Genomic DNA, 14,761 nt, shown 5'->3' on the forward strand with positions numbered 1-14,761 from the left:
AGGGACACGGAAATTCAAATGAAAGGGAGGACTTCTAATAATGAGACTCTCCTAGAGGACAGGAAACCAGTATGTTGGCCTCTTTCCCTGCAAGCACAAACTCTGTGCTAAGGATGAGAAACCTCAGCACTACAGAACACCATCTCAGATTGCTGAACATCACACCTCGAATCAACAGGTCCAGAATAGAACTTGGGAGCCCTGGCTACTCCTTCTGCTCTGGCCAGCACATACTACTTCCTTAGCCAAGAAGTTACGGTGGAGCGTTTTTTCCTAGGAGGTTTCCAACGCTATTTTAAACTCTATGGAATCAAGCAGTAACAGGATGTGATTACATTTATAACCTTGGAACAGCCTGTTTGAGGCCTGAGCTCCACTTCCAAATGGTCTCAACAAGATCCATATTAATATAGGGGCAAAGTGGGCCTGCATCTTGACTTCTTTCTCAGTGATCTAGGAAGGAAGAACAAAGGGAAATTTCTGGACTTTCCACATCCAGAATCATGAAAGTAGATTACATTTATTCCTGATTTAATTTACTACAATGAAAAATTGGCCTAACTGTGATCACTTGGCAATGCTAAAGTAAGGACTTCCCTGATAGCAAAATAGGTAAGAATCTGCCTGCCAATGCAGGGGACATGGGTTCAATCCCTGGCCTAGGAAGATTCTACATGCCACACAGCAAGGAAGCCTGTGGATCGCACCTTCTGAGCCATCGCTCTAGAGCCTGCAAGCCGCAACTACTGAAACCCATGCACTCTAAGGCCTGTGAACCACAACTACTGAGCCCGTGCGTGGCAACTACTAAAGCCCTTGCACCCTAGAGCCTGTGCTCCACAAAAAGAGAAACCACCGCAATGAGAAGCCCAGGCAATGCAACAGAGAGACAGCCCACTCACCGCAACTAGAGAAAGCCCATGTGCAGCAACAAAGGCCCAGTGCAACCAAAAATGAAATAAAGAGAACTTTTAAAATGCTATGCTGGCTCTAAATCCCAATTCAGCATGGGAATTCTCACTGTGAGGAGCCCTGTAGCAGTGTACACGTTCTATGTGACTTTCTTGGCAAGGCCCCAGGGAGCCCAGAGCACTAGCCCAGGCTGGGCTGTCAGTGGTCTGGACACCACTGGGGGATGAAAAGGGCTGGCTGGCAGGTTCAGCAGATGGAATTACGAGGAAATGAAGGTGAAATTCAAGGCCAGGGAAGGGCTGGTTCAGGCAGTATTACCTGACAGCGCATGCTCAGGGAACTAGGAAAGCAGAAACAACAATAATCAATGTTTTAAATTATTTTCTATTCATCCAGGTAGTCATTCTGGTAAATATCAAAATTTTGCTGGATTTTCCTTATACTTTGCTAGACTTCCTTATACTTGTGTTTAATATTGTTTCTGAAATATATACTCAGGGCTGAAATTATGAGGAACGTCATAATCTTCCAATGAACATGAATCTGAGCAAACTCCAAGGGAAAGTGAAAAGACAGGGAAGACTGGCATGCTGCAGTCCATGGGGTCCCAAAGAATCAGACATGACTTAGCAAATGAATAACAACAGTAACAACAATAATCTTCCCATTGCTTAGACCTCTAAAATTCTAAATCTGGTCCCTGGCTTCAATATGAAGCAAGAAAAAGCAGGATTCCAAAACTTTGTGGTCAATATTCACTCCTTCATTCAATAAACATTTCTTGATGGGCTAATAAGTGCCAAGTCTTTACTCAGTCCTGGGATACAGCAGCAAACAAAACAGATACACAGTCTCGTAAGAGGAGCTGAGAAAAGGATTAGGATCCAAAGGAAAAGGTCTATACGAGAAACAGGTAGGATTCTGTGGCCAGCATTGGGATGCAAGGGGAGGAAACCTCTTCTGGGATGCCAGCAGAAGAGACCATGGCAGACAAGGTGCTGTTCAGGGAGATGAGCAGGGTCAAACAATGCCCTTATCCTCCCATTCCTTTTATCAAGGGAGAGAGCCACTGCAGTGGGTTGAGTTAATCAAGAACAAGTGACCAGGGTCCTCACAGTGCTACCAAGAAGCTGCTCCTTCTCTGCTCACGGCCATAGACTGTGAGACGTGGCATATAAACTATGTGTGAGATCCTGAAAGCGCGAAAGAAAAACAAGACTTGAGCTGTCTGCTGGCAGGAATTCTAGGAAATACGGCAAGCCAGAAATGGGAAACATAAAAACACTTGCCAGAAGAAGCTTGGTGACCCTCCCCTGACCTGTCACTGATACTTCCCTGACACTGCAAGGAAATGAAAAAAAAAGTCTGATTTCACCTGCAGGGGTATGGCCAGGAAGAGACCTGCTGAAATCATCAGGCTTCAACCAATAGCCTCTTAAGAGGTATGCATTTCTGCTTTAGAGTGGGAAAAGGGCAAGGAGGGGAAAATGCTGCAGCCTGCTATGTTACAGGAAAGGAGACCTCTGAGTAGCTCAGCCCCAGCACTGCCATAAGAGGAAGGCTGTAGTGAAGGTGCAGAGCTGATAAGAACAATAGCAAAAGATGCAAAGTGAATGCCCAGGCATCAGAGCAGTGGCCTAAAGAGATTTCCAAGTATTTGACCTCTCCGGGCCTCAGTTTCTTATCTGAAAACAGAGATGACAGTAAGAGCATGCACTGGTTTCCTAGAGTTGTCGTAACAAATACTACAAACTGGGTGGCTTTAAACAATAGAAGTTTATCCTCTCACATTTCCAGAGGCTGCTGCTGCTGCTAAGTCACTTCAGTCGTGCCCACCTCTGTGCGACCCCATAGACGGCAGCCCACCAGGCTCCGCCGACCATGGGATTTTCCAGGCAAGAGTACTGGAGTGGGTTGCCATTGCCTTCTCTGGTTCTAGAGCCTAGAAGTCCAAAATATAGGGGTCAGCAGGGCCACGCTCCCTCTAAAGGCTCTAGGGAAGAAACCTTCCTTGCCTCTTCCAGCTTCCAGCAGGTGCCAGTAAACCCCACCTACATCTCAACATGGTTGTCTTCTGTGTTGTCTCCCACTTATTATAAGAATACCAGGCACTGGATTATGGCCCAATCAAGGAAAGACTTCATAACTTGATTATATCTTACAAAGACCCTATTTCCAAATAAAATCACATTCTGGGTGGATATGAATTTTTAGGGGAACAGCATATAACCCTTCCACATAAAGAATTTATATATGTAAGGTACATAGAACAGTTCCTGGTAAATGCCATGTATGAGTTAGCTACCTTTTGTCATCATTTCCGGCAGACAGTAGCTGCCATGAAATATGTGGATGCTCTGTTGTATATGAATCACCCTCCTTCCATTTTGAGTCAAAGGCAAGAAACTGGATGGGACTAGAGTTCCAAAAAGAGCAGATGAGGACAGAGGTAGAACATGATGGGTGTATTACCACTCAACAACCCCCGCAATATACCCACCAACACCCTATCAATATACCTAGGCTGGACGGAGGAAACACCTGCTACAGTCACATGTTTTTTGAACAGAACTTATCACTCCAAACTAACGATAGCCCTATCAAAGCAGTCTCCAAATAAGGACCCACTTAGGAGGAGCTTCCAGAGCCAGGAGAGGTGCTACACCAGTGAGCCCAGCAGCTTCATCACACAGTCAACTGAGTTCTGATCCCAAACTGCTTTATACAGCATATTCATCCCAGAGTAATGCAGTCCAGGAACTTCCCTGGCAGTCCAATGGTTAAGACTCTGTGCCACTACTGCAAGGGGCATAGGTTCAATCCCTGGTCAGGGAACTGAGATCCCATGCATGTCATGTGGTGTGGCTGAAATGATATACAATGAACCAAAGTGAAACGAGCTGAAACAAAATAAAAGAAAATGGAGCTTTGCTATTTGCTATAGCTAGAATACCTTACTTTCAAAATTAGGGGAGGGGAGAATAGATTAAAGGCTCCTGTTCTTACTCCTTCAGTAAAGGGGTTTGGGACACTACTGCAAAGAAACAGAGCCAGATCAACTGCTATCTTCATATCAAAATAAATTTCAGATGGATCAAAGATTTAAAAATACATATCCATACAATGTACTCAAAGACAATAACTTTTTATAATTTTGAAGTCGGAAAGAATGCCTTTTCTAAACATTGGCCTAGCAGCAAATATAAGGGAAAAGATGATCTCTGACTACCTGAAAATGTCAAACTCTTATAAACAGATAAAAACTTCACAAAGGTGAAAAACAAAAGACAAACTGGGAACAATATCTGCACCATATACAACTGTGAACACTTCCGCTCTTACAAATTATTTTAAAAAATACTAGTAGGAAAATGTGCAAAGGACGTGACATGAATGAGTGATTTAAAAAATATATACATCTGCCCCAAAGATACTGGATTTATATTTATAAAAGATGTTTAATCTTTAATATTCACAGAAATGTACACTAAATCATATTTATTGCCATGTTTCAGTTACTATTCAAAGCATTTTACTTGGACTAACTGATTTATTTCTCATGAAACAGGTGCTATCATTAACCCTACTTTAGAGAAGTTAAATGACTTACCCAAGGTCACATAATAAGTGGCTGAGTCAGAATTCAGTCCCCATCAGGCTAGCTCCAGAGTCACAGCCTCAACTACCACATTACAGTGATAAGACCACATGTCATCTGTCAGGTGAGGAAGACAAAAAACACACAAGCCAGAGTTACTGATGATATGGAGAAACAGGCAATCCCATGCACTGCTGGTGTTAACATTCTTAAGTGTAGTTTGGCCCCATGAACCAACATTTTAACTGTGCATATCCTTTATTTTTTAATTTTTTTTTGTGCATATCCTTTAATTCAGGCATTCCATTTCTTGAAATTTATCCAAAGGAGATACATAGACAAGAGTATAAAGATTACATACCGAAGTATTTTCTAAAGAATGTATATAATATCGCAGATATAAACCTCAATGGGCATACCAAAAATCCAACAAATTCATTCATTCAGCAAATATTTATTGAGCACCACCTGTATACCTGGAGCTGGTACTAAGCTATAGGCACAGAAAAAGTAGATTAAAAAAAAAAAAAAAATCCCTGTTTTCAGGGAGTCTACATTCTAATGAAGGGTGTTAGGCAATAAATAAGAAAAAAAAGTAGTATAGCATGTTGGGGTAAACACTATAAAGAAAAGTAAAGGAGAGAAGGGAGAAGGTAAAGGAAGGGGGATTGTTACAACTTGAAGTAAGAGCATCAGGGAAGGCCCTGCTGATTAGAGATGAGATAAACAGATTAAATACTATGTAATATGCATTATGGTATATCCATACTTGGAAATATAATTCAGCTATTAATTCTATGTTTACTGACATGAAAAGATGTCTATAACACACAATCCAACAAAAAAAGATTCTCACTACACACAAAAAATAGGTAATTATGGAAGGTAATGAATGTGTTAACCATATTGTGGTAATCATATCAAATCATCACACTGCACACCTTAAACATACACAATGTTACATGTCAATTATATCTCAGTGAAACTAGGGGGGAAAAGGAGAAAAGGATTACAGGACAGTTTTAAAGAAGAAAAACAGTATTAAGGTATGGATCCATTCATGTGAAATTATTAATACATGTGTGCACATGGTTATGCTCTAAATGGGAAAGAAAACAACACAGAAAGGTTGATAATACCAAGCAAGGGTTTAGGCTGAGTGCCAGATAAGTGGTACAGGCAGCACATGTTTGTTCTTCCACCTACTCATTCATCCTCCTCTGCACACCTACGCTTTGATCCAGAAAGGATTATAAGGACAGCGAATCCACAGAGCCCCACAAGTTCATTAACTCTCCCCATCCTCCTGCTCTTCCCAGAAGCCAGGACAGTGATAGTGTGAAAGGAATAAAAGCTTAAGATGAAGAAAAGCTGAGAGGTCATAACATGGATGGAGGGAAGCCCCCAGAGATTCAGATTCCTCTACCTCAGCACACGGGAAACATCCTGGGAGGTGTATTTCCTCCCTGAAAATCTCTAGGATTTGAAGCAAGTCTATCTGATTTAGATTCTCTAGTCCAGCTCCTACTATACCCCAACGGCCTTGCAGGGCAGCCAAGAGCAAGACTGACTCATTCATAGGGCGGTGACAGCAGGCCAGAACACTGCCCCTGGCATACCAGTGCCCACATCTTCCTTGGAGCAGAAAATGACACAGAGCTGAGCCCTTTTTGCCCCCTACTTATCCCTCCCTCCATGCCTGGACCCAACAAGCTACCCTGGCTATGCCATGACACCCTAGAGATAAAGACTTCCCCACTAAGTTTCTCAGGCCAGGTCTCCACCAAGAAAGCTTCCCGAGGTGACCAGCCATGCCAGTTTGATAGGAACATTTTCAGCTGGGATGCAGTTTCGAGTATATCCCTAGATCCAGATATTTTGCTCTCAAATATGTGGAAGCAGAATATACTTCTGGTTTGAGCATAAAGCCACAAACAAGAAACTGGCAACTTCCTAAAGGTGGAATCCATGTTGCTATTCCCTATTTCTTTAGCCTGAGGGTAACCATGAGGCACATGAATAGAGATAGGGAACCTAGGGAAAGATTTGACTATTTCAAAATATTTCTCAAACACTATCTGTTGCCTTTTGGATACCTACTCTATGCTAGGCCCTATGTTAAGAGCTTTCATATACTTACACCAAAAATGACAAATTACTCTTATCAAACATTCCTATTATATGCTACTAAATTTAGACACTTAAAGCTCATGCAGGTCCAACTACCCAGGTGATAGCTGAATATCCAGGCTTAAAATTAGGTTGAGGGTAAAAATCTGAGACTCTCCTCCAGGCTACAACACAGAAGAATCACTATATTACTACTATCAGGCCACAGCCTCAAGGCCCCATTCCAGCTTCTGCTCTCTCCCCTGGGCTTTCAGAAGGTAACATCACACACACACACACAGACACACACACAGACACACACACACACAGACACACACACAGACACACACACACACGGCTTTCAGAAGGTAACATCACACACACACACACATACACAAATCTTAAACACATTTAGTCTGTAAGTAGAAGAAATTCTTCACTAGTTAAGAGTGTAAGGTGAATCAGAGAAAAACCAAAGCAATCATCTCTTCAGCAGAACAGTCTCTTTCTTTATCTACCTCCCTCTAGTCTTTTCTGAATATGCAGTTATTGAGCAGCTTCTATTATGCTTATCACTATAGGATATAATCATAAGACATGCCTCCTGCTTGCAAGAATTTTACTCTATTGAGAAAGACAAAATCAACACACAAGAAACCTGTCACTGAAAAAGGCAACTCCAATGTATATGTAAAACTGAGGTAGACTGACAGATACAGAAGACAAACTAGTGGTTACCAAAGAGGAGAGGGACAAATTAGGGATTATAGATACAAACTACTACGTATAAAGTAGATGAGCAAAAAGGATCCATTGCATGGCACATGGAATTGCAGCCATTATAACAGCTATCTTAAAATGGAGTATAATTTGCAGATGTACACCATGCTGTACACCTGACACTTTATAATATTGTAAATCAACTACTCTCCAATAAAGAGGGGAGGAGCAATAAGATTTCCAGTGCAAGAGTGCTGCAAGTAACACAAATGGAGGGGTAAATGATGTTAGACAAATGGTACACATAGGTATCTTCAATTTCAAGCACAATCTCCCTTTTGTCCTATTCTTAGTAGAAATGTGTCTCACTTCAAGAAAAATCTGAACATACAAAAATCCAAGACATAAAATTGGGAATCATTCACTAGAAAAAAGGATTTCTTTGCTGTAAAGTTTAAGACAGATAAGATAGTAAATTTTATGTGTTTTTATCACAATTTTTTTAAAAGCCAATGTACATAGGGGTTAAAAATTTCAGCAACACAGGAAGATTAAAAAAAAACACAGAAACAAACCTCCAGAAGTAGTCTTTTTCTGGCCAGTATATAGAGTCCTCTCCTTTTTTCATACAAATGCTAATACCAGCATGCCATAAACTCTTATCTTGCTTGCTTTAGTTTTCTCTTAACAATAGACCTTAGAGATTGCTCCGTATCTGTGTATTGTGTGTGTGTGCACATGTGTGTGAAAAGGTGGGTATATCTTTTTAAGTGCTATATAATATGGTGCTATCCACCATATCAACTAGTCCCTTATCAACATACAGTAAGTTATTTTTTATCCAAATGTGTTAACGGCTTTGCGCACCAATTTTTGCACATTTTTCCCCCGCAACAAAAATGTTCAGATTTTACCCTTCATAATACTTCCAAGCAACTGTGCTGTGAGCTAAGTCATGTCCAACGCTGCGATGCTAGGGACTTTAGCCTGCCAGGCTCCTCTGTCCACAGGATTCTCCAGGCAAGAATACTGGAGTGGGTTGCCATGCCCTTCTCCAGGGGATCTTTCCAACCCAGGAATTGAACCCACATCTTTTATGTCTCCTGCATTGGCAATCGGGTTCTTTACTACTAGCGCCACCTGGGAAACCCAACTATGAACGATAACTGACATTTGCTTTAGTTTGAATTTAACAGTGCTTCACTTAGGCTCATCTCTACTAGGCTCTATGTTGTGGCTGTCACAAGGAATCACCAAAGGTACGACTGATGAAGAAACGGAATACACACACCATCCTCTGAATAATTTGTTCATCCTTCATTCTATCATCTATCTTTATAAATGGTTTCTCAATGATATAGCAGTCCTCCCTTATCTGTGTGGGATACATTCCAAATCTTGGAACCATGGACAATACCAAACCCTACATATACTATGTTTTTTCCTATAGCATACATAGCGTAGGTATGCTGAACTAAAGGATGATTCACATCCTGGACAGGAAGGGGAAGGATAGCACAAGATTTCATCACATTACTGAGAACAACATGCAATTAAAAACTTACGAATTGTTTATTCCTGGAATTTTCCATTTAATATTCTCAGACCTGAAGCATCTGAAACTGCCAAAAGCAAAACCTCTGATGAGGGGGAACTACTTCTACCCTTTACTGTGTTTAATGCTCAGAAAATTAAAAATATACATACATACATACACACACACATTCATTACGTAAGTAATTTTTTCTAAAAACACCTCCTTCACTTCAGAGTCTCTGAGTCTGCTATTTGGTGTCTTTTAGAGAAAGCACAGTGAGACAGAACGACTGAGGGCTCTATAGACTCACAGGGTTTGAATCTCAGTTATTCCAAGTTAATCCACTTCTCAGAGCCTCTGGCTTGTCATCTGTAGACCAAGGGCAATGCCATGTATCTCCCACATAAGGAAAATTGCCATACAGGGTGAAAAGTCCATTCAAGAGGACCAAAGTACTTTCTCTATTGAATTAGAACTGCCTGGGGAAGTCCAGAAATTGCTCAGAGAAGTGGTAAACAACAAGAAGGAATCTGATCAGTCAACGAGAGAAAGGCTGCCTCTGGCAGAGGTAACAACACACATGCCCATGGTAAGAACTGCGCAGAGCCACAAAGTGCCATCGCAGGTACTAATAAGAAGGTGAAAGGCAACTTAATCAACAAGTCCTTACTGAGTACCTCTACACACTAGGCGCTGAAGACAGAATCATGAGCAAGAAGGTCCCTGTCCTCATGGAGCTTACAGTGTAGTAAGAGAGAAAGAGTAAAAAGCAGTAAGTGGTCTAGTGGAAGCAAACAGGGTGCTATAACAATGTGGTGTGCTGTACATAGAGAGGCCCAAAAAGACCTCCAAAATGAGGTAATGCTCAACTGAAACCTAAAGGCAAAGGGTAATGAGGTGAAGAACAGGGTAAACAGTATTCTAGGCAAAGGCCTGAAGCCAGAGAACTGAAAGCAGGTGATGATGCATGCAGGAGATAAGGGGAAGAGGGACTTGAAATGAGACTTGAAATACAGGGAGGGACCAGATCTTACTAGGCCTTGTAGGCCACAATTGGAGCCAAAATGTGCAAGACTTTGTTCCAACCTGAGACATCTGGACCTGACTGTATAGGTAACACAAATGCAACACAGGACTTTAAAAGGAGAGACGAGGCTGGGTTGTTTTTTAAGGACAGTAGAAGCTTTTTAGAGGATGGCTGCAATAGGGAGTGACAATAGCTTGGAGACCAAAAGACAGCCTACATTAGGGCACGGTCACTGTGTACAGAGAGACAAGCATCCCAGAGGCAAATCTGAAGTGCAGTTGACAGCCTTCAAAGTCTATGTTCCATTCTGCTTTCTCAGTCCAAAGCCTAAGTCCCCAGTATATTCCAGAGCTACTGACCAGCAGTCTACCGGGTCATTAAGGCCCTCTTACCAGGTAGAGTCTGCCTCACTGGGAATGTGTGCCTACCACCAGCAATGAGAAGATGAGGTACACACAGATAGTTATCCACAGTCCCCACTGGAGGACCAGTGACAGTCTAAGTTTCCTGGGACCTCAGGATCCAAGTAAAGAGTTCAAATCCTTTTCCCTCCCCTTTAGGGGAGGGATAAGGGGAAGGTGGTCAAAAGAGTCCTCTAAGTCAGAGTTTCTCCAAATATGGTCTGTAGATGATGACTGGTGTGAGAGTCACCTAGAAGGCCAATCAAAATACAGATTCCTGCTTACCACCCATACCAATTTAAACAGGATAGCAGGAGTAAAGACCAGGAATTTGCCTTTTTTATTTTATACTGGAGTATAGCCAGCCGATTAACAATGTTGTGACAGTTCCAGGTGCATAACAGTGGGACTCAGCTATATATATACATGTGTCCATTCTCCCAGGAATCTGCATTTTAGATAAGTATCCAACTCTTCAACACTTGCCTCCATGGGTTATTCTGATATATTAAAGCCTCAAAACCGTAGCTCTAGGAATAGGGCTAATGGAGGAAAGCTGAATGGCAATGTCAAAACCAGGGGACTGCATAGAGCCAAGACTCAAGCTGGGCAGGAAATAAACTAAAAAAGGAGTCAGAAGGGCTTATGAAATTTGAAGGCCCCCAAAGCAGAAAATAGAAGGCAGGACATCAGAGCATGGGGATTAGAGAGCAGAGGAATTAAAGACGGGTAGCACTTTTGGGGCAATCACTAACGATGGCCATGATCTCCAGCTGCCTTACGTTGGGTTTTCCCAGGAAGCACTAGGAGGGGAGTGCAGAGGATTCATCTCACACAGACCAGCTGACTGGGCCTTGGATGTCCAGTATGTGCAGACAAGCACTCCATCCAACCATCATAAGGGGGACAACACCACTAATCAGTAAGTACTGTTTCTATCCCAGTGATTCCCCTTTAGCATCCACCACGATGCCAGTTATTGGTCAGGCTGTAGAAGAGCACCAGGCTACCAGAAAAACATACAGAACACCTCTAAAGGGTAATGACTTAGCCCTACTCACCAAGATTCCTTACTTGGCACATCAGAGCCCTCTAACATTGCCATAAACTCTAGGACAACTCCAGGTAAGAAACTTTGAAGCCCACTGCCTTCAACCTTCAGATCCTACCATCCATGCACACCCAGCCAGCCTTTCACTACTCTTTACTAGGCCTCACCAAAAGAGTCCCACCCTATATTCTACACTCCCATGTCCCTCAAACTTCAGAGAGAAATTCCACAGATTCAGGTTAGGCAGGAAGTCCTGAACTCCTGAGGCTAGCTCCTATGCTTAATTTGGAGGGAGGAGATAGCCTGAAGGAGTGCTCACCATACCTGAAGGGAGAACCCTCAGCCTACCAGAAGGGAGCACGGAGACTGCTGAAGGCTTCTGTACAGGAAACTTACTAAAAATATGAGCGAGTTGAGCCTAATACATTTAAAAGGAGGGAAGGTAAGCTCCTAGGAGCAGAAATTAAAGCAGGGGCAGGGTGAGGTAAGATAGGATTTCTGGGGATTTGACTTTAAGTAGCATATAAAACACAAAGCAACACAAAATTTAGTTCAAACTTTTATGTGTTAACTACCTGATCCTTCCTATAATCCAACAGCTGGTTTTACACTAAAGAAGTAACAATGCTAGAAGATAATTTTAGTAATTCCAAAGATTATTTATGGCTTTAATCCTGAACTGCTTGCCCTATCCCTTCTTATACTCCACCCATGATCCTGATTCTCTAGGTTTTTCACCTAATGATTCAGCTTCCAACTTCATCCTTGCCTCATCTTATTATCCCTAAGCCTTTTGCTTCTTTCCTTGCTTGCTTAGGATTGCACTCCACTCTCAGCTACTCTGCCATCAAACACTCAAACAATCCGCCTATTCAGATCCTCAACCGTGATCCTAGGTACTCATGCCCCTTTCATGGCCAAGTCCCCGTGGCCATGGCCAAGGATCGATAGGAGATACCCAAGCAGTGGCGGGGCATTTAAGGAAGCATGTTCTGAGCAGATTAAACAGCCTATGTAAAGTCCCTCCAGCAAGAAAGCTTAACTGAAGAGACCTGGGGATGACCTGGGGAGGTCAAGGTAGAGAGTACACCATGGCAGATGATGCTGGAGAGACCAAGAAGGAGGGTCTTGTAAGACATATGAAGCTGTTTTATCATTCTCTTAACAAGTATTCACTGAATGCTTACAATGTGCCAGGCATTGTCCTGTTTTACTGCTGTAAATAAAACAGACAATATCCCTACTCTCAGAGAATTTACATTCCAATTGGTGGAAACTATAAACAAATATGTGGCTAAACTAGACAAATATCACTTATGAGCAAGTGCTATGTAAAGAAATAAATAGGTGATGTCCTGGAATATACACATATAAGGGGCTACTTCATAATCATTAGGTGGTCGGGGAAAGCCTCTCTGAGGAGATGACATTTAGAAGTAAGTATCCAGGGACTTCCAGGTGGTCCAGTGGTTAAGACTCTGCACTTTCAATCCAGGGGGTGTAGGTTCAATATCTAGTTGAACTAAGATCCCATATGCCACATGGCACAGTCAAAAAAAATTTTAAATAATAAAAAAATAAAAGTAGGTATATCTAAATAAAAAGGAATGAACCATTCAAAAATCAAGGGTAAAAGCATTCTAAGTGTGGTAAGAGTACATACATGCAGAGGAGTTAGATCATGATCATTCTTACATTTTATAAAGATCACTCTGGCTGCAGTGTGGAGAACGGAATCAAGGTAGAGGAGAATAAAATCAAGACTGGAGACAGAAATGAAAGTGGATGGACATGGGTTTGGGTGGACTCCGGGAGTTGGTGATGGACAGGGAGGTCATGGGTTCGCAAAGAGTCGGACACAACTGAGCGACTGAACTGAACGGAACATTAAGAGGAACAAAAAGCAGACAATAACAATGATGATAATAGCTAATACTCACACAGCACATTCTAGATGCCTATCCATTGTTCTAAGCATTTTACATACATTTATTCATTTAAATCCTCACAAATACTATATTTTATAAATTAGAAAACTAAGGTACAGGACAGCAGCAAGGAAGAAGAAAGCAACTGGATCCAAGAAATAGTGGGGAGGACAAGTCCTATGACAGGCTGGCTGTCAGCTGGGAAAAGCGGAGAGAGGACTTGGAATGACCACTAGGCTTTGGGCCCAGCAACTGCATGGGTGGTGGTGCTATTTACCAAGTGACAGGACACTGGAGGAGAAGCAAGAGGGGCAGAGCAGGAGCTGCATTCTGCTGAGTCTTCAAAACGTCCCAGTGAAGTTGTCCATGTGAACAATTGGATTGTCTGGTCTGGAGAGAGATCTGGGCATCATCCACGTGCAGACGGTAACTGAAGTGGTCAGAGAGGCTGAGACCACCTAGGGGGTATAAGAAGAAAAGAAAAGGGAAAAAAAAGGCCTAAAAACAGAATGATGACTTTTAAACCACAAAAAGTTCAATAAAAAATAAAAAAATAAAAAATTTTAAACTACATAAGAAAAAAAGAGAAACCAAAAAAAGTTTTAAAAAGCACAATAAGAATCACTGACAACAGAAAATTAGAAATACCTTAATGTCCCTCAATAGGAAAAAAGGTAAATAAAACATAATACATCTAGTCTATGAAACACTATACGGTAGCCAAAAAGAATGAGACCTACTTCATGTACCAATATGGAATACTGTCAAGGCACATTACTGAATCAAAGAAAGAAATACATGAATGATACATAAAATGTGACCCCATTTGTGTAAATAAATAAAACACAAAAATAGCACTTTAAATTTTTTCTGGGTTCATACGTATGTATGAAAACACAAAGTCTGGGAGGTACATTCTAAACTTAACAGGTTGCCTCTGGAGAAGGAAATGGCAACCCACTCCAGTACTCTTGCCTAGAAAATTCCATGGATGGAGGAGCCTGGTGGGCTACAGTCCATGGGGTTGCAAAGAGTCGGACACGGCTGAGCAACTTCACTATGGGAATATAGAAATAATTGAAATAGGAGAGCAGGAGTATTTAAGACACCTATAAGGTTTTGAGATTAACAGTTTTTAATGTATTCATATTTTAATTCACAACAGAAAAAGGTGCTCCAAAACTGGAAATTCATACTTGTGTAAATTGTGGAAGATTTTAAATGTGGTGTGATTTCGGCAATGTTTTAAATTTTAGTTACATTTTATTCTGATGAGAATTTTTATCAAGATGTTGAGCTTTTGTTTTTTGAAAGTAGTTTGTCATAACATATAGCACATAATCATAGTATTTATTTTCTAACACTACTGTGAGTGTGTAGACTTAAATTTACTGCTAAGAGAACAATTATTTGTAAAATAATATTAAATCCAGTATTAGCTGTCTATTTCAGACACTACTTGCAGAGATCTATGTTAC

General features: G+C 41.5%; 1 long non-coding RNA gene across 1 annotated transcript in view; it reads right to left on the bottom strand.

Moving 5' to 3' along the window:
• Nucleotides 1-14,761, bottom strand: part of LOC128055972 (uncharacterized) — a 60,178-nt gene that overhangs the window by 29,629 nt on the left and 15,788 nt on the right. The window contains exons 4-5 of the long non-coding RNA XR_008200131.1: nt 13,561-13,741; nt 4,523-4,627 (exon numbers count right to left, since the gene is read on the bottom strand). This is a non-coding gene — a long non-coding RNA (uncharacterized LOC128055972). The remainder of the gene's footprint in view (nt 1-4,522; nt 4,628-13,560; nt 13,742-14,761) is intronic.

The sequence above is a fragment of the Budorcas taxicolor genome, chromosome 11, assembly GCF_023091745.1.
Source record: "Budorcas taxicolor isolate Tak-1 chromosome 11, Takin1.1, whole genome shotgun sequence".
NCBI lineage: Eukaryota > Metazoa > Chordata > Mammalia > Artiodactyla > Bovidae > Budorcas > Budorcas taxicolor.